This window comes from Megalopta genalis, chromosome 6 (genome assembly GCF_051020955.1).
Source record: "Megalopta genalis isolate 19385.01 chromosome 6, iyMegGena1_principal, whole genome shotgun sequence".
NCBI classification, from domain to species: Eukaryota; Metazoa; Arthropoda; class Insecta; order Hymenoptera; family Halictidae; genus Megalopta; species Megalopta genalis.
The window spans coordinates 793796-814969 of record NC_135018.1 but is presented as its reverse complement, the minus strand read 5'-3'; the positions used below and the strand labels follow the sequence as shown (position 1 = coordinate 814969).

The 21174-nt window shown below is 42.4% G+C and overlaps 1 long non-coding RNA gene across 1 annotated transcript; it reads left to right on the top strand.

Annotated features, from left to right (window-relative positions):
- The first annotated feature begins 11144 nt into the window (after positions 1 to 11144).
- On the top strand, positions 11145 to 20181 carry LOC117218590 (uncharacterized). The gene is made up of 2 exons (XR_004489786.2): positions 11145 to 11472; positions 19945 to 20181. It is a non-coding gene; the product is annotated as an uncharacterized LOC117218590 (long non-coding RNA).
- The last annotated feature ends 993 nt before the right edge of the window (positions 20182 to 21174 follow it).

Below are 21174 nucleotides of genomic sequence, written 5' to 3'. Positions count from 1 at the left end.
AGGACGGGATGATCGCGTCAACGTGTCCTAGGATAAAAGAGCCGCGCCCCGTGAAGCTTCTCATTAGCAGGCCGCAACAGGATGTCTCTTAGATCCCTCTCGGGGTTTTTCACTTTTTCCACCCGTCGCCGGGCCCGCCTCCGCAAATTCTGCGTAAACTCCGCCGAAAAGGATTCTCCAGGTGCTCCTCACCCGTATCAAGAGACTTCAGCGACCAGCCTATAGAAACGCCTACCAACTAATCTTCGTATTCATTCGCACAAAGGTCATGACTAATGATCTTAGTGTACCGGCACAATAAGATTTACTACCCCCTTTCGCAGTCCCTTGTGCTTTTGCCAGCTGAATAACGTTACTAATTCCTTTACCGACTTTGTCACCCGAAGAATAGCGTCGAAATTTGCGCGAGCGCGCCGTACGACGATACACAAAGTATATACCATTTTCATCCACGAATTATCCTCATCCCTGTTTTGTTATCCGAGAACGTTCTCGAACGCGATTCCTGTCGAACGTTCAAATAAATGGTAAATTTCTCTCGATACGCTTTTCCCTAATTTTTACTGCAATAAATGCCATTTTAAAAGCTACCCTCTCGTCGGTCGGTGCTTCTCGTTAGGAAAAGGTTACTTCGAATGACCTGAGAGAGACGTTTTTAGGACACCCTATATATTACACGATTAGCAACGCGATAAACCTACGTTTGAATAGTAACGGTTCGCATTGTATTTCCCGTCTGCGTGGACCACGTAATTGCTACTGAACGGGAAGAACGACGTCAGAAAGAAATAAGATTTTATTGCAAGAAGTTTAATAGGATTCAGAAGTTCAATTAGTTGGGTTTCGAAAGCGTTCGCCAGCGGAAGTGGAGTAATCTTCTAGGGCAGCCTTAAAATTATCGACTGCAGATTGAAGAGCATCGAGCATAATTGATCGAAACGCATGATTTCTTAATGCTTCCATGTCTGTAATTCATTCGAGAACTACGGCTTCTCGTTATAACATCTGTAATTCGATCTTTCCATTAAAATAATATCTATCCCCGCACCGTGCACGGCATATTTTCCGAAAATTAATCAAATAAAATTACACGAAACGTTACCGGCGACTCGATCATTTGTACTCGGCGTTTAATGCAACGCATTCGTTCACGTTGTCGCGGTAATAATCGTCGCTTAATTGAAAATTCATTTGATAAAGCGAGCGTATCCTCGTTTTCGATTTACTCGAAATCAAAATGTTGGAACACGTTGCTGCACACGTTACAAGATAACCGCAAAACATTCGCCCTATTACATTACTTTCTCCGCGAAGAACGAAGGACATTAATAACTTCGACGAATTGAATTTCTCTCATTTGTAGCGCGGCCCACCTTTCTCAATTTCCATTTAATTAATGAACGCTGTTTCGCGCATCGAATGAAACACTTCTATTTTTTTTTTCCTCGGCGTTAATTAACATTTTGTCGATACGATCGCATAACTCGCTCTCTTAATAAAATGAAATTAAAATTGCTTTCCTTTTTGCGTCCGCGCGCTCCGTCTTTCGCGGCCGTCTTCCAGAGCGAATCCGCTAATGTCCCTCCTTGGCCTTTGTCATTGGTCGAAAACGACCAAAAGGTGCCGGGGCTGACGGTACTCCTTGTTGATGATTACTGGGCGGGCTGCTCGGACAGGTCATAAATTTTTCTCCTGCAAATTGTAATGTATTCTACCGGTTCTTGATGACTTTTATTGTACGCCGCCGTTGCGGCCGACGTTTTTCATGGAACGTCTGAGACAGGTAGTACCTATAATATAACACGTTTCTGCTCCACGTCCGACCGTATACGTCGAATGAATTTTTCAAAACTGCACCGTCATTATCCCGTATTTCATCGTTTCAATATCGAATTGTAATTTCCAAGCTCCGCCGAATCGTCCGGGAGTTCTTTGCTGCGCGTACGTTAACGCGAAATACGCTGCTGACGCTAAATTATTTCCGGAATAAATTAAATACAGTAGTGTCTCCCTAATTGTCGCCTAAATTGTGCACTAAGATGGACAATTCGGGAAGAGGAGACACGATTATTCGAGCCTCGCGGCTCATTTTTATAGCTGCCGGTCGTCAATAATTGTAAAAATAAGGCGCAAGACTCGAACAATCGAATCTCCTCTTCCCAAATTGTCTATTTTTCTTTTCAAGCCGATGGAAAATTAGAGAAAATTTACTGTAGTCAGCGTTCTACAGTAATGTCTCCCTAATTGACAAAAATAGACAATTCGGGAAAAGGAGACACGATTATTCGAGCCTCGCGGCTCATTTTTATAGCTGCCGGTCGTCAACGATTGTATAAATAAGGTGCAAGACTCGAATAATCGAATCTCCTCATCCAAATTGTCTATTTTTCTTTTCAAGCCGATGGAAAATTAGAGAAAATTTACTGTAGTCAGCGTTCTACAGTAATGTCTCCCTAACTGACAAAAATGGACAATTCGGGAAAAGGAGACACGATTATTCGAGCCTCGCGGCTCATTTTTATAGCTGCCGGTCGTTGACAATTGTAAAAATAAGGCGCAAGACTCGAACAATCGAATCTCCTCTTCCCAAATTGTCTATTTTTGTTTTCAAGCCGATGGAAAATTAGAGAAAATTTACTGTGGTCAGCGTTCTACAGTAATGTCTCCCTAATTGACAAAAATAGACAATTCGGGAAAAGGAGACACGATTATTCGAGCCTCGCGGCTCATTTTTATAGCTGCCGGTCGTTGACAATTGTAAAAATAAGGCGCAAGACTCGAACAATCGAATCTCCTCTTCCCAAATGGTCTATTTTTGTTTTCAAGCCGATGGAAAATTAGGGAAAATTTACTGTAGTCAGCGTTCTACAGTAATGTCTCCCTAATTGACAAAAATAGACAATTCGGGAAAAGGAGACACGATTATTCGAGCCTCGCGGCTCATTTTTATAGCTGCCGGTCGTTGACAATTGTAAAAATAAGGCGCAAGACTCGAACAATCGAATCTCCTCTTCCCAAATGGTCTATTTTTGTTTTCAAGCCGATGGAAAATTAGGGAAAATTTACTGTAGTCAGCGTTCTACAGTAATGTCTCCCTAATTGACAAAAATAGACAATCCGGGAAAAGGAGACACGATTATTCGAGCCTCGCGGCTCATTTTTATAGCTGCCGGTCGTTGACAATTGTAAAAATAAGGCGCAAGACTCGAACAATCGAATCTCCTCTTCCCAAATTGTCTATTTTTGTTTTCAAGCCGATGGAAAATTAGAGAAAATTTACTGTGGTCAGCGTTCTACAGTAATGTCTCCCTAATTGACAAAAATAGACAATTCGGGAAAAGGAGACACGATTATTCGAGCCTCGCGGCTCATTTTTATAGCTGCCGGTCGTTGACAATTGTAAAAATAAGGCGCAAGACTCGAACAATCGAATCTCCTCTTCCCAAATGGTCTATTTTTGTTTTCAAGCCGATGGAAAATTAGGGAAAATTTACTGTAGTCAGCGTTCTACAGTAATGTCTCCCTAATTGACAAAAATAGACAATCCGGGAAAAGGAGACACGATTATTCGAGCCTCGCGGCTCATTTTTATAGCTGCCGGTCGTTGACAATTGTAAAAATAAGGCGCAAGACTCGAACAATCGAATCTCCTCTTCCCAAATTGTCTATTTTTGTTTTCAAGCCGATGGAAAATTAGAGAAAATTTACTGTGGTCAGCGTTCTACAGTAATGTCTCCCTAATTGACAAAAATAGACAATTCGGGAAAAGGAGACACGATTATTCGAGCCTCGCGGCTCATTTTTATAGCTGCCGGTTGTCAATAATTGTAAAAATAAGGCGCAAGACTCGAACAATCGAATCTCCTCTTCCCAAATGGTCTATTTTTGTTTTCAAGCCGATGGAAAATTAGGGAAAATTTACTGTAGTCAGCGTTCTACAGTAATGTCTCCCTAATTGACAAAAATAGACAATTCGGGAAAAGGAGACACGATTATTCGAGCCTTGCAGCTCTTTTTTATATTTGTTGACAATCGATAACCATAACAAACGAACCACAAGGCTGGAACAATCGTATCTCCTCTTCCCAAATTGTCCATTTTTCTTCACAATCTAAGCGTCAATTAGGGAGACATTACTATACTATCTGAATTCTACGATTATAACAATTAGGACGTCACGTAATAATTAGGGCGTACGTATCAATTTCTACCGGCCAACGTGTAAGTACGCGTGGGATCTCTCGTTTATAGGTTCAAGCGTGCGCGGACAATATTTCAGTCGCGTTTCGTTCAACATTATTGTAGTTGCGAACAGAATGTTTAATCGATAAAGCATCGGAAGCAGCGGGCCACCGATATTTGCGTAACTATTACGTAAGGCGTCGCGGCGAGACAAAGGAGCCATAATTTTCCCGAAGTTTCATCTATAAAGTAATTACCGGTCGTCGGGGGGGAGGCAGTAACGGATGACTCACGATTATGTTTTCGTTCGGTCGTTCGGGCTCCTCCGACAGGGGGAGGAGGAAGAAGAAATGGAGCAGTTGGAGGCAAAGAACGTAGGTTGACGCAAAGCAAAGTAGTACAATCTGCGGGACTGCCACTTGGCCGTAACAGATACGCCAGGAAATAAATGTCTGTATAAAGGAGTTGGCAAGTTCCACGGATGATATCAAGATGCCGTCGGCTAATACAGCTCCGCTCGGTAGTTCGAGATAAGGGTGAGGAACCGTTTCGACGAAAGACATACCCCTTTGTCCCTCACCTTTCTTTCTTCCCTCCCTCCCGGAACGTATCCCCCGATGTCTAAAGAATTTTGGCTTTATCTCCGCGCTTTTATCCACTAGGGAAACGACGTACTATGACCAATAAAGAGAAATTATATTCTCCCCCGAAGCGGGATTTCTACTCGAATACCGAAATAGCGTGTACGCCCCGTTTCTCTTCGCTTCGGCTACGCTGCCGCCGTAGAACGTGGAGAACGCGCGAGAACTGTATCGCACGAGACATTCGGTACCGTTTCTTCCGGACGGATGATCGGCAAAATTTACGGCCGCGTCGCTGCCAAGAAACATCGAATTGTTATTATAAAATGTCTCGTTAACCCGGTTAAGGGTAAGCGCCGTCTATTACCGTGCCGCAACAATGATTTTACTTGCAATCCGAAGACGACGTTGTTGGATTCGAGATACGTTTTTAAATAGGTTCTTCGTGATTTTAAAGTCTCGTTAACACGTTGAATGCCACGCCGGTTTTACGGAAATTGTCCGTGGCGCCACGATGAATTTTCTTTTATGTGATACATATAACGTTGAAATATTATCTGCAATAGATAAGTTATAATAATAATACAAATATAATAATAATACAAAATTTTAGATATTGACATTTGTTTTAAATTATATACACATTCCTTTGGCGGCGGTTCGAAGGTCGTGGAAATGGAAAGGAGTGGGGAGACGTTTCGTCCGGGGCCCGCTAGAGGACTCATCGGTAAGGCTATTCTAGCGGGCCCTTGCCTTAGACGTAAGGATAGGACGAAGTCTCGATGTATATATAGGGATCGGAACGGATCGGCTACTAGCGGGAAGAGGAGCCCTCTGCTGGCAGGTCTGGAGGTAGCCGCCACATTCCTATCAATTTTGGGCACGCCGGTCACCGGTGGCCCCCATGGCGTCACCGCCAAGTTAGGTGCCGGTCACCGGTGACCTCCGCGGCATTCAACGTGTTAAATAGGTGTTCTTCGTGTTTTTGAAGTCTCGTTAAAAACACTTGAGAGACGCATTGCAGATCGAAATGAGGAGAATACAAAACTGATGCTTTCTAAAAAGAAGAGAAACGCTATTGCATTCGTAAAACTCGTTTTTATTTCACGTAATTCGGTAACCGTACATCGTACGCCATTTTATTGCAAGCGTGTAAGAAAATTGTATTCTGCGAAATAGAGCATAAAATCGAATGAATTGCGTTCGAGAAATATTCAACCGTATTACAATTAAATTGGAAGTATACTTCGACTTCGAGCAGACGGCTTATTGAATGAATAAATTAGTGAAGCGTCTGTTCCTCGTGTTCGGAACGTAAGCGTCGTCGATAACTCACGGTCTATTGGTCCCAATTAACGGGGAACATTTTTTTCTAGCGGAACGCGGGCCCGTTATTTACGCGCATACCAGCAACCTTTTTACGTCCACCGATGCGATAATGGCCAGATAAAAAGTATAGCCAGCAGATTGTTTCAAAAGGGCGGAATATTTAGGATTGGTCGGGCCGTGTAACTGCTTGTTGTTCCGCGGCGCGGCGCGGCAGCGTTAAAGTAAATCGCCATTACGTAACGAATATGCGACCGAAACAGCCGCTGAAACTAGGCTTCAGCAGGTGCCATTAATGCGCGTATCGCATGAATGGCGGGAAAGACGCATCTGATAGAAGGTTAAATAGCGACAGCGCCGTGACACGCAACGCTGACCGGCCCCGGCCAACTGTTCCTGGCCAACGAATAGAGTCGCTACGCCGCGACAACTTGACATGTTTGTACAGAGGCCACACGATGATCATACCAGCATTAACAAATAGCGTACTACCCACAGGGTACACGCCGTACACGGCACCACTACACGGCCGCGCTTCTGAAGGGAAGTTCGTCATGGACAGGTGGTCACGAATCATGGTCGCCCTGTCCGCCGTGTCGGTTCCTCTCACACGCTCCGTCAAGCAATTAAGGCGGATGGAGAGGTGGACGGACATTAGCTACTTCGCCTGGAAAACGAATCTTCCGGGACCGAGGCGGCACCTTCTTAGAAACAACGCTTACCGAGAACAAACAACGGCTCTTTGTGCCGAGGGTGGGCCACTTAAAATCGCCGCCTTAATTTCCGTCGACGTTATTAAGCCCCCGGGAAAGCCGGCCGATTAATTCGACCTCGATTCTCCCTAATTTTCCTTCGGCTTATGAACAAAAATGGACAATTTGGGAAAAGGAGATACGATTATTACAGATATTTTTATTCGCAAGCTGGCAAAATTAGGGAGAATTAACCCCTTTGCACTCGAGTGGTGACTCTGAGGCACCGTTAAAATTTATGTCACGTTCTAAAATAATTTTTACATCAGCAAAGTTTAGATTTAAAAAGATCGTTGAGAGCGTAACCGTTGTCCGAGTCGCAAGAGTCAATTTCATACGTGCATAAAATGCACTTTGTCGTGCAAAATAAGAACACTATAAGTCAGAAAAATGATTTTAGATTTACAATTGAAATATAGCTTCGAGTGCGAAGGGTTAACGTTGAATTATTCGGTCGGCTTTCCCCGAGGCTTAATAACATCGACGGAAATTAAGGCGGCGATTTTTATGGTCGGTACTCTTGCCCGGCGGTTGACAGCGAGAATCGAATGTCTTCTAAACGCGTTAAGATTTCGTTCCTCGTATCGTTCGAACGGGATGCGGGAAACAAATTTGGGTGGTCTATTTCGAGCGTTCCATTCCGACGAGGTGAAGCCGATCTTTTCTCTCTTCCCTCGAATCGGTTCCTGTCCGATCTACGCGACCGTCCGCGCAACGATGTGTGTGCACGCACGGACTATGAAATTGACTCTTTCAATACCGAGAGAACATTATCGACAAATCTTCGTGACGACGCTTTATTAATATTCCGGATTAGAATAGCCCGGCATGATTCACGGAACCGGGGCTTTTGTGCGGGCCCGAAGGAGAGTTCCGGGGACACTTACAGCATAAATAACGATATCTCCCCTGGTCCGCATTCAGCTGCCGCTCCCTAACCAATGGGTGCCGCCTGCTATCACCGAAAGTGACTGACAAGCACTCCATCAGCATCATATTTCGTAAACATAACGAGATTAGGTCGCATTGTGACGGGACTCGAAGTTAATTTACATTCTAATCCCTGCATGCTACTGCTGCATCTCGTGCCTCCCTTGCTCCCCCCTTCGTCCCCGCCCCGCGACCACCGATCCCGGAAACCGCTATCGGCCAGTTACCAGTTTTATTATTTGCCAGGCTGTCGAAACCCGGGGCCGTAATGCCCCTCCCCTCCGGATTAATTTCCTACGGTTCGCCGGCTTTTGTAATGTTTATAATAAGCATTTCGTTTTGAGTGCCGTTTCGTTTGCATAGGCTGACAGTTCCTTCTTTCCGACGAAAATGATATTCATGGAAATGAGGTGAACTAGTACATAGGTTTTTGGTTGTGGCGCGCTGAATAATACATGAAATATAAGAGGAAGACATGGAGCACGTTGAATGAATTGTACTTCGTATAATAAGTTGTCAAATTACTTCCGGGTGGTCTCAGAAGTTTGTCACATTATTCATTGAACCTTCACGTCCTATTCAAATCTTCTGACGGGATTAAAAAGTATCTTATCTCTCATGCATTTATACGGGGGCCGGCTTAACTATCGAGATTAATAGTCGACGGGAATTTTTGTCGCGTCGACGTTGGACGCCACGGTTGCTGGAAAATATTGAATTCTGATTGGTCAAATATCGTCCGTGTGCTCGGGGCGTCACGTTTTAATAGCCATATTTTCTTCAAGTATATGAAAATTAATATACTCGGTGCATTAGAGTGCGTGATAATTTAACAAATTAAATGCTACATAGATTGCACGATAATGTGGTTCATAAAGAGTCGCGAACGCCTCGATTACGTTTGTAGAACGTAATAATTTATAGAGAAATTTATGCGACTGTGAACACGAACAAAAAGATATGTATATCAACGCCCACGCTATCGTTATTTTTTTCACCTTCTACATTTAGACACAAATTCCTCTCGGAGACTCTCATTTCCCTGATGGAACACGCCGTGTATTTTCGATGATGTTACAAGAATATTTTACAATCCTGCACACGTTTCTTCGATACCCCTTTGCTCGGTCTCTAATACCGTTTTAATTCGCGCGAAAAGAATTCATAAATGCAGCGCGCGATGATTCGAACATTCAATTGGCTTTCAAATCTAGTCCAAACAACGCGAGCAAAACAATTGCCGCGGAATTAATTGAATCACGTCGCTTAATAAAAACGCCGGCGCGATACAGGTCTTCGTAAATCAAAATGCTCGCGTTACATAAATGTATAAATAATTTACTGCTGGAAGAATGAACGAATAACCTATCATTATGCAAAAGAAGAGTTAGTCAGGAACAAGGAGCAGCGGCGCAACCTATCATTTTTCCTGATGCATGTGCGAAATTATGAAATCCACGAACTATAAGCAAAAAGAAACATTACAACGAACGCGCGAGTGTTAATATCGTTTCATATTTGCCATAGTTCGCCAGCTGCAGAGTGATCGGAATCATCTGATACAGGGTGCGATCCGTAAAAAAGGTTCCGTGTGTTAACTTCGCAATGTATAACGTATGATTATTTCGAGCAGCGCTGTAAGCGTTTCCACCGATGCAACTATGTAAATTGCATCCGTTAACTTGATATCTCATTCTCTGCATTCTTTAATAGCAGCTAAAGCAGCACGTATTTCTTGAGTCACGTGAAAGAAAATTGATATCTACATTCCTGGATGCGGTAAACTCTCCTTAAATCGTTGTATCGCAATGGGTACTTCTCTCTAAATCCTTGATTTTCCAATGCACCAAATCTTCGGGATCGTAACGCTATTTATTTGAACCTATTTAGAAACGCGTCTTCACACGAGCACAACGACCATCTTCGACAACTGCCGGAAGACGACTGTCGTCGCTTCTTGCAACGGTTTCGTGACGATTTTTGTTTTCAAACTACAGGAAATTCTTCCCAATTTACTTTAGCTTGTAAGCAGAAATGGACAATTTAGGAACAAGAAATATTAATAATAATTCGAATAATAATTCGAGTCCTCGCGGCTCGTTTTTATAGTTGCCGATCGTCAACGATTATAAAAACAATATGATCATAGACCAAATGCGCGAAATTTTACAGTAGCGTAGCAATTATGGACGAATGTTTATATCATTAAATTAAAGGCAAAACATTATTTATGCTGGACATTACGGATTCATAATAAAAACGAGGCAGCTTGATACACAGTAGAAAAAAGTATTCGTTCGTTAAACTAAATATTATGTCGCAGGAGAATTTATTGCGCATGTAACGTTCAAATTAAGCCGAAACATATTTGTACATTTATTTTTCCCACGGATTTATAGAAACAGTTGCCAATAAAATAAAAACTTGCGCGTACAATCGAACTTTCCATGCTTTCCCTACACGTAATTTTGAACGTTCGGAGAGCCTTTTACCATAAACCGAACGCAATAAACAATTGACAAGCATCGACGGTGATAACCGAACTGCGCGGACTTTATAGGTTTATGGCAAAATTTGGTAGTTGCAATCGAAGATAGCAGATAAATAAAAACAGTTGAAGAACGTCAGTGTACTATTTCTAATTTATTCGAATGACCGAAGAGCGAATAAATTTGCTATTTATTGGGTTGGCAACTAAGTAATTGCCGATTTGTTCGATGAAATAAAAAATTTTTTTACTTGGAACGAAGTTTAATGTGTAATGTATTTTCCATTTTGTTCGATGACCTTTTGCCATCTCTCCGACAACTTGAAAATTCCACGTTCGTAGAAAGTCTGATCCTTTTCGGCCAAAAACTGAGTTAAGTGAGATTTTACAGCGTCATCGTCATTCAAAGTTTTACCACGAAGGGAGTTGTCCAGGGATCGAAATAAGTGGTAATCCGATGGCGCGAGATCAGGGCTATACGGTGGGTGTAACATCAATTCCCAACCAATATCCATCAATTTTTGTCCAGTGGACAAAGACGTGTGCGGCGTAGCATTGTCCTGCTGGAAAATAACACCTTTACGATCGACCAATTCTGGTCGCTTTTCCTCGACCGCTGCATTCAATTTGTCCAGTTGCTAACGTTCACGGATAATAAAAAATAACATAATAATAATAATAATAATAATTTTATAATATAACATTTACGGATATCATAAAAATGGGAGTGAGAGACATCTATAACTGAAATCGGCAGTTACTTAGTTGCCAACCGGATAGTTTCTATCGTCTTGCAATCGACTCGAACAATTTTTATTTCGCACAGAAATCCGCGGCCTAACCGATAACATACGTAACGATAACGTGCTTTAATTTCCCAGATTCGAGAATCCAAGGACAAGTCGTGGAAGCGCAAAACGGCGAGTATTCGCCATAAACGCGACGAATCCCGTCGAACTAACGCGAAGTTGCAAAGCTCGTGAACAAAAGAAGAGAGAGAAGCGTACAGGCGAATGGAAATGGCGAATCCGTACGCAAAAGGATCCTACAGAAGTTATGATGGATACGCGTCTATATCAAACTATCAGCGGCGTCTTAGCGGAGGGTGCTGGCATCGTTATGGGCACGACGTTGACGGACGGCTCTCTTACGCTCGGTTGACGGGAAACACAAATTGTGGGCGCAGCTGCGCCGATAGTAATCAAGAAACACGGTAGGTAGCGGAGTAGAGTGGCCGGATAATAATTCTCTCTCTGTCCGTGGAAGCGTGTACACACACGCCCTGGGTTATAGACTAGGAAGAGACGTGCGGTGAACAGACAGGAAGGAGCACTATACAGAGAGGAAAGGGAGAAGGGGCAGAGAGAGAGAGAGAGAGAGAGAGAGAGTGAGAGCGAGAGAGAGAGGGAGAGAGAGAGAGGGAGACCGAGTGCGCAAGCGAGAGGATGGGACAAGGCTGGTGGCACTTTACAGGAAAACGATGTTGATCCAGGTCGATACCTGTCATCCGTTGGCCGATGCACTGTCGAGATTGCTCCCAGTTCAGGACCCGTCTCACTTTACATTGATATTCGTGCGTCCCCCCTGTCCTGTACTCCTCTATAGCCGCGTACAATGAAGGCCGACCTTAGTTTGGCAGTGACGACAGCGACGGCATGGTATCCGACTTCAAAAGGTGCAAACCCCTCGGTTATATGAAAAACGCGTGCACGTACAGAGCGCGCACCGCTCGTTCAAACTTTGTTGTAGCCCGTCTGAAACGTTCGGTCGAGCGGCGGTGAAGGGGTGTTACCGTAATTACAGAGAATCTCATTTATTTCAGCGTACGGGAAATTGGTTTCGAAGGAGCGCTTACGAGGCCCCCGGATATTCGATGAAATAAAACGTGTCAATTTTTCAATAATTTTTTATTCTCCTGGTGATTCCTTTTGCAACGCTAAACGTCGACTGGAAAATCGTTGAATTGCTAAATTTATGTAATTTATATCTATATGATGTTGCAGTCGTCTTTTATTTATTATAATTATATTAATCTATGATAAATTCTAATATAATATTCTAATATAAAAAAAAAATATTGTAATATAATATTCTAATACAATATTCTAATATAATATTGTAATATAATATTGTAATATAATATTGTAATATAATATTGTAATATAATATTAAAATATAATATTGTAATATATAATATTGTAATATAATATTGTAATATAATATTGTAATATAATATTAAAATATAATATTGTAATATATAATATTGTAATATAATATTGTAATATAATACGTTTTTTGGCAACTGATTCGACAGTTTCTGCATCGCCGATGTAAAAATTGTGCGACACAAATCGAAACACGTCGATGGCGATTAATGTGAAAAATGTTTGCACTAAATACAATATAATTTTGCGTTACGTGCCGTCACAGTGAAAACACATTTGTTGGCAACGCGCAAATAATACACATCGTTGTAGAGATCGGCCGGTGACATCGGCTAATTTGCTCTTAGAGCGACGAATAAATGAATACGTTAAGCGGACGAGTTTGTGTAAAACGCGTCGGAAATATCTTCGGGGATGGACGCCGTTGCACGGCGCGTCTAACATGGAATATAAAACGGGAAGAATAAATTTCGTCTATTTCCACGACTGTACGGATACGAATCGGCTTTACAGCTTTGTCTTTTTTTCCCCCTTCGGTTCGGAACTCGAACTGACAATGAGTTGCGTCGGTAAGCTTAACTAAGGTTACGTTACACGGCTACCGGCGTGTTACCCGGAGAACATAAGCTTCTTTGCGATGTAACACCGATTTAACAGTTGGCGAACATATCGGCGCTAATATCGCGATTACATCTTTCTTGCGCTACCTTTTAGGCGTGGCAAATTGTTCGCTGACATGTAATAGCGTGATTAACGGAAATTACTTTTTGTCGATTGCGCCGAGTCATCCATGAATCACTCTTGTGTCAAACGTAAATTCGTGCTTAACTGTTACGGTCGAACGTTCAGCCGATTCTATGCGGCGATTCCAAGGAATCGTTCGTCGCGATTAGAATTGCCGCTCGTTTTTCTATTACCTTTAGCAAGAAGGAAATTCTTTGCGGAGGCATCGATTACGTGGGCACGGCGATTATTATTACGTCGACGTGCTCTTTGCTGCACGTGACTGATATATCCTGTGTGCTATTTAACTCTCGAGAATTAGTTGCACAGAGAAAGTGCTAATACGTGCGAATTATATCGAAAAAATTGTTTCATCGACGATCCGACTTGCGAAGGAATTTGTTTGCTTTGTTATTAGGTTGTTCGACGCGCCGGTGCTCTTTATAAAAAAGAAACCGCTTACGTTTCTACACGCGAAACGAGCCTAAGCGTATTTATAGGAGCGCAGCGATTGCTCTAACAACGGCAGCCGATCGAACAGCGGAATAATTCTGAATTTATTCGGTCCGGTTATCGTATTAATAGACTTGCAATAGGGAAACGCGTGCGTGTAATGGTGGAGAGCCGGGGCGAGCATTTATTTTGCAAAGGCAGCGTACGGAAAAAAAAGAGATGGCCGAGAGACAGTTCAAAATTTACCGCTGTCGGATAGAGGAGTGGTCCCATGGCGGACTGTCAGCTGTTTTTCGAACTCTGTCAATTCTTGTCAGTTGCACCGTCCAGTTTAGCATAAAAATGCTGTTACGGTAGATGGTCGGCTTTCGAAGGCTTTGGCCGACACGGTACAAACGTATCGTATATCAAAGCAGGCGGCCATGGCCACGGGAAAATAAGAAAGTTTTTGTTCTTTTTACGGAGCCACGGTCGCCGTGGGCGGTGTCTGATATACGATCGGAGTTCAGCATTTTGTTGACGAAAAAGCTACTACCTTGGCTCGGATTTTTCTACTTTGAATACGAAAAACATAAATATTACGTTATTTTGCAGAACCGGGCTGCGCGCCGTTTAGAATCCGCGGAACACGTGTAGACGTCACGTGTAGACCAACTTATTTAGCGATTCGAAGCGATGTACAGTAATGTCTCCCTAACTGACGCTCGGATTCTGCGCAAAAATGGACAATTTGGGAAGAGGAGACACGATTGTTCGAGCCTTGCGGCTCGTTTTTATAGTTATTGACACTCGGTAATTATAAAAATAGCCTTGCGGCTCGAATAATCGCGTTTCTTCTTCCCAAATTGTCTATTTTAGTGCACGATTTAGGCGACAATTAGGGAGAAATTATTGTATAAAGTTGCTGCGCAAGGGAAACCGTGTTTACAATTAGCATCGGTCGCCAAAGCCGCTTTTTGAAACGGAAATTGGTTAATAAAACGATCTAAACATTGTTTCGTTTAAATTGCAATTGATCGGGATGACGAAAGAAATTAAAAAATAGCATCTTTTCAACCCCGTTATCGTGCTGAAAAATATTTTTCCGTTTTAAAAGATCTTCGAATATTCTATTCTAACTCGTTCATTTCCTTTTACACATAATAAATAAATTTCGAGTCATTCGATGAAACGAGAAAGTTTAATAAAACTCGTATCGCTTTCCTTCTCTGTCGCTATAAAATATACGATACGCTATAAAATAGAGTTCGCGCGTTTCTCTACTAACAAACGTACAATTAACAGCCCCAGTTTATCGAGGATGTGCGCAAATAGATTGCAAGCGTCGCGAAATGAGAAGGAACTCGTCAATTCTGCGGGCAATTTTGTATCGAGCGCGACATTTTTAAGTAAAAGTAAACGCGAGCTTCCCGTCGGCAGGCTACACGATTAAAGTAAATAAGAAAATTGATCGGACACGCGTTGCCCGATAAAAGTACAATAAGGTTTAACGGGGGGTAGGAGGGGAACCGAAACGGGTAATGCCAGACTTCGCGATAATTATTTACCGTGGGACGACGAGGACGACGACGGAGCCTCTAAAACGCAGAAAATTCATTAAACTGTTCTGAAATCGATACCCTTACGCGTGTGTGCAGCCACATAGGACGAACGCAAATTCCTCGGTATACCAGTTTGGGCCTATTCCCGGGATGCCTATTTAACTACTGTAGTTAACGTAATATGACATCCGCCACGGCAAGCGATTACGGGGAACACGCGATGCAAATTTACGGTATTATCGTAATAAACAGGTTATAAAGGCTGATAGCTTCCTCGTGTATTGAAATTATACTGCAGCGGTACGGTTTCTGCACGTACATTGCCACTATGTAAACGTGTGTTTTATATCACCGCGTATGCGACGCGCTCGGCTCGCACACGCGTGCGTGTGTACGCGTTTGCGCGCGCGCGCATCCCTCCGCGTGCGATTTCTACATATGCGTGGCCCCGTGTAGACGCGGTGGCTGCGCGCGCGAGCGCACGCGCATATAGAGGAGTGCGTTATTAAGAATGTTAACGTATGTTCGTGACGGGTTGTCAGGAACCCCCTTATCCGGCTGAACTCGCCTCGGATGGTAGATATAAATATGCAATAGCGCTTGTCATGCGCAGCGCCTAATAATTGAATGTATAATAAAGAAGGCGTCGCTCGGTGTCATGCTGACAGACTACAGAAAGACTACGAGCGAGAGAGGATCGCGCGGCCAGACGTCAACTTTCAATTTTATTTGCTTCTTTCGCCGCGCTGTTCCTCGCTGCGCCATCCGCCTCGCCCGGCGGCTGCTCCGTTTTTCTGTCTTTTGTAATTTCGCTTGACAATGCCTGTTAAATATGCCATCGATATTATCGCGGAACTTCGGGCGTTACCGCTGTTTCACCGTGCCCCGTCGCGAGTCGCGCGTCGTGCCCACGTTTTCTTTATTCAGCCACGGCGCGTATATATTTCAAGAACGCGAAACTTAAACGCGACGCAACGGCCGCCGCGCATTGTGCTGCCAGGCAGCTCGCTTTCGACACAATAAACGTTCCTGACAATTGCGTCATAATTGGCACCTCGCGGATATTGTTATTGTGCGTGAAAGTTATTCCGCGAACCGACGATCGAACGAACCGCGCTATGCAACATTTTCTACGAACGCGGTTGCGACGATTGTCGGGCGAAATTGTGCGGAGGAAAAGTTGCTAGATTCGAGCTAGATTATTGGATAATAATCTGTTCGTAACGACAGCTACAGGGAGCCCCGTAATTATGTTAACGCACGCAAGGGGATGATTCCTGTGGTCAGTGAAACGTCTCCCTTGCTGACGCTCGGATTGTGGCTTGAGAAATGGACAATTTGGGAAGAGCAGACACGATTATTCGAGCCTCGCAGCTCTCGTTTTTATAATCGTTGACGACTCGTAACTATAAAAACAAACCGCGAAGCTCGAACAATCGCATCTCCTTTTCCTAAATTGTCCATTTTCGTGGACAATCTGAGCGTCGATTGGAGAGACATTACCGTAACTTTTTTATTAACGAAAATCGCTGGCCAATGAGAGGCGAGCTTTTTCTTCTGCACAACTAATTCTGCACAACTTTTCTCTTATTTTTAGCTTTCAAAATAAAGTCAAGCATATTCTTATTTACTGTGATTATTGCGAATTCAATACAGTAATATAAATATAGTACAAAATGATTCAAATTTAACAACGTTCTCGCAGTGTTTTGCAAATAAAGCTGTTCAGACAGATAGAACATTTTTGCAATTGGCGCAGAACATTTATTTGCACAAGAAACCACGATTGAAATGCAAGCTGACACATCGGTCAGAATTTCTCACTGGCACAAATTTTAATTCATCTACGACGGAACATTTGTCAGAACATTCTGACAGAAATAATAATCGTTCTCGTCTCGCTCGGAAAGAAATATTACCAACGAGATGTTAATTTCTATCTCCCCTATACGCAGCGACCGTGGACTTTCTAATCGTGTTTATAAAGCTTAGGGCAATCTGTTTGTCTCTTTTCGGTTCCTGGCTGCACGGTATCACGAGCGGCGACGTTCCATTCATAAAAATATTACGGGAATGACAGTGGTGTGGACGATGGTGCCGCGTACAGGAAGAGGGCTGCAAACGGCCGATTCGATAACCATTCGAGACTGAGAGTGCCCTTCACCTCCCTGACAGCTACGTAAACACTGAACTGACGTTTAGAATAGCTCTTATTTATTCTAACCTGTTTATTTAGGCTGCCGGGATCGCATTACCTGAGAGCCTTCGAGTGGCAGGGAGAGAAGACTACCGTTGTCAGCGCTGAACTCACTGTCACGCGTCAGCCCATCAGGCTACAATATCAACACGCGGAGCCGCATATGAATGCCTGCCTACCGGCACTAACAAATGGAAATTCGAAGACAATCATTTTACAATTAGGCACTCAAACCCTATTGTATCTCCGTCGTTTTCTATTAACCTTTGCAGGAGTGGGCCTCGCGACTAGACACGCATCAGATATATACGTACACGTACGTATGAGCCGTTTATTTTGAAAGTGGCCTAAGCCATTTTTCAAAAACACCGAGCTAGCTGTTTTAATATTCACATTTCCGCGTTATACATATAATTTCATGTCAGCGAAGCTGAAAGAACGCGGTGACCCTTAGGAACACAAAAACATTATACCACCATGTTATCAATTGGCAATATTTTTAAATTTATTAAAACGTAAAAACCTTGAATATCTGGATTTTCAAATAAATGGACTTAGGTCACTTTCAAAATAAACGGCTCGTATGTATGATATACATATATCGCATTGAAAAATTTTGCGTTTAACCCTTCGAGTGCTGAAAATTAAAATTCAATGTTAAAATTGTGTACGCAAGGGTTAATAAGCTAAGCCATATTCGTTTGCGCCAATTTTCTAGACGCAAGGGCGGCAATCGATATTTTTTAACAAAATTCTAAATCACAGAAACGACATATTTAATATTTCCAATAATCTAATCTAAATCTAATAATTCTAATATTTTCTAGTCGAAGTCCTTTGCAAGCAATGCTTTATTTCACATAAAATTGTAAAACCGAATGCAGCGTTTATTAGACACGAGAATTCAATCGGAGAAAATTAAATGAAGAAACTTAAATAACATCGCTGACCGTTCAGAAAATGTTAACGATCTTCGCTATAATTACTGCTAAGTAGTTATTTGAATGACACGTGTAAGCGATGTAACAACGTATACACGCATAATACGTAACGACACGTATCGACGAACAATTGGTGGCAAAAGCATCGCGGAATTTAACAGATTTATGGGACGAAGCTTATCTCAGGTATTTTTTCCAGCTCATTAATAATCGCGCGGAGTTATTAATAAACCGTGATCGATCATATTTCTCAATCCGCGTGTTTCAGTTTCTTATCACCGGGATATCAGTTTTAACCGAACCGCGTTTAATCGCGTGTTGCGTCAAATCGGCATTTTATTTCGGCGAGTTTTCTCTCAATCATTCGACAAGAATATCGCATGCGCCGCACGATATTGTAACCTGAAAATCTACTTCTTTACAATGCTACGATAAGAATTTTAAAATTGATATAAACGACCCGACCCTATCGTGTATCCGAACGTTCGCGTTGCACAGAGCCTATACACTGTCAACGTGTATTACGAATGCTAATGTCACGTTACGATTCCATGCCTGCACGGCAGGCATTAGGTTAGCATAGTAATCGCGCATGCACGAATACCTTTTATCTAATAACGGCACCGATAATTGGTCCGGCCGAATTTTTTCGAACGATCGAAACGTTTCGATATCGCTGTTCCCCCCCCCCCCCCCCTTTGGTCTTCCTTTCCGTCGGCTAAATTCAAATTTTCGTTTATAATCGGTGTTTATAAAATGCGCCGCGGAGGCGATCGAAAATATCACGGGCAGCGAGGCGCGAGGATTTTCACCGCGAAGAACACGTTCCCGCAGTTTCCCGTAATTACAGCGATTTTCCGTTATTAAATGTTGACCGAGCAAAAACTTTCGCGACGCCTACGAGTAAATGATTTTAGAACACCCGGTGTACGGACTGGAAGCGTAATGTATTATACCAGCTAGGCAGGTATATTACAGAGAACCGCAGTTATGTGCGACGGGCTATGATTGATGACAAGTCGTTGCCTGTTATGAATATAATATCGATCAATCACGCTATTTACCGGACGAATGCATAGGCCCATTCTATCATCCTCCTGTGTGCTCGCTTGCTTACCAACCTATCTATATCTATTTCGACTTGACCCGCTTCCATCGAGACTGAAACTCGTTTCTTTTTTATTGCACGCTACTCGGAATTATGCGCGACGCCCGATTCCGAGAGAGATTGCGCGCCCCTTATCGCGACGATAAGTGAATCAACCCTTTCGTGACCGCGATACTTTCTTTTTTTTTTTATGCGAAATTTTTTACTCATCCATCGACGTTTCCCGACGCCGATTTTTATCGGCTGTAACGGACGCCGAATCCGGATCGATTTTCGCGAGTCGCTTAACTATGTTTCGCTGTGATTTGAAGAAATCACGACGAATTTTTCCTAATCGACGCTCGGCTTGGAAAGAAAACCGAAGAGGGAGGTTCCTCGAGGAATTATATAATAATTTATTATTATTATTTTTATATTATTATATTTATATTATTATTATATTATTTATTATTATATAATTATATAATAATAATTATATGCACGAGTGTCCAGTAGCTGGGTAAATGACGTCAGGAATTCAAATCGACGTACATAACTTTGTTATTATGATTTTTCAGCTATTCGGGTTATCTTCGCGTAGACGCGAGTGGAATGATCGAAGAGGAAGCGATAAACATCGACAAAGTTCAACTTGGATGGATTAAATTTAAAAGTTCAATCACTTTTTTCCGTTAGTTGATCCACGCAATTGTCGGCTAACGCGCGTTTGTTTGTTTCAGCATTCTTTCGGGCGAATGAATTAACGATTGTAAGCGACGCTTTAAATGTTCTTAATAAAAAAGATATACACACTATCTAACAACGTTAACATGTTATTAAATCTGGCGGGATAGCTGCTGCCACATAAAATACACATTTATGATATTGGGTTGTCCGGAAAGTTCATGCCGATTTTTTAGGAAAATTAAAACGCAGCTCATTTAAATATTGGAGCCAAGCTTCACAGTATGATCGTGGATGGTTGATTTTGATTTATTTAGCATTCCTGCTAATTGACGTAATGTTGAGCGTGGGTTATTCTCGATTTCTGTTCTAATCATATCTTCGTCTGTGGTGGACGGCCTACCTGGGCGTTCTTGATCTTCAAGGTTGAAATTTCCAGCTTTAAACCGAGCAAACCATTTCCGCACAGTTCTTTCGGCTACAGCATCCTCGCCGTAAACAGCGCATATCCTATTTGCCGCTTGTGTGGCATTTTTGCCCTTTCGGAAAAAGAAAAGCATTAAATGCCTATAATGCACTTTATTTGCCACCATATTCTAAGGCGTACAAAACTGATAAAAATTAACGAATCGTAATCAAGCTTTTTTCCAAATATGGCTGAAGTTATCTCTTTTAGAATATGTACACATGTCATTTGTTTTCAATAATTGTGATATATTCGGTCAGGTCTCTCACGCTACCTACCGAAAATCGGCACGAACTTTCTGGACAACCCAATATTTACAGTTTTACAGTACGTAATGTTATGTTTGTGAAACGTTTGTTTCTTGACATGTTTAAGGTAAGTTAAAGTTGTCTGGCGCGTAAGTACGGTCTCTCTAACCGGATATTGTAAATACGGACAGACGCGAATGCGAATAAACCTGCGTGGTTCCGCTGTGAAATCGTTAAATGCTTTGTGCACATATTCTTAATTAAGCAGAAATTGACGAAGTCATCAGGGAAGTTTCATCTTATCACATTTTACGATTGTAACAGGCATGTAAGTATTAATGCAATTAAATATCCAATCACAGACCTGATCCATTTAGTATTAATGGAGGACGGTCTGGCACCAATATTTT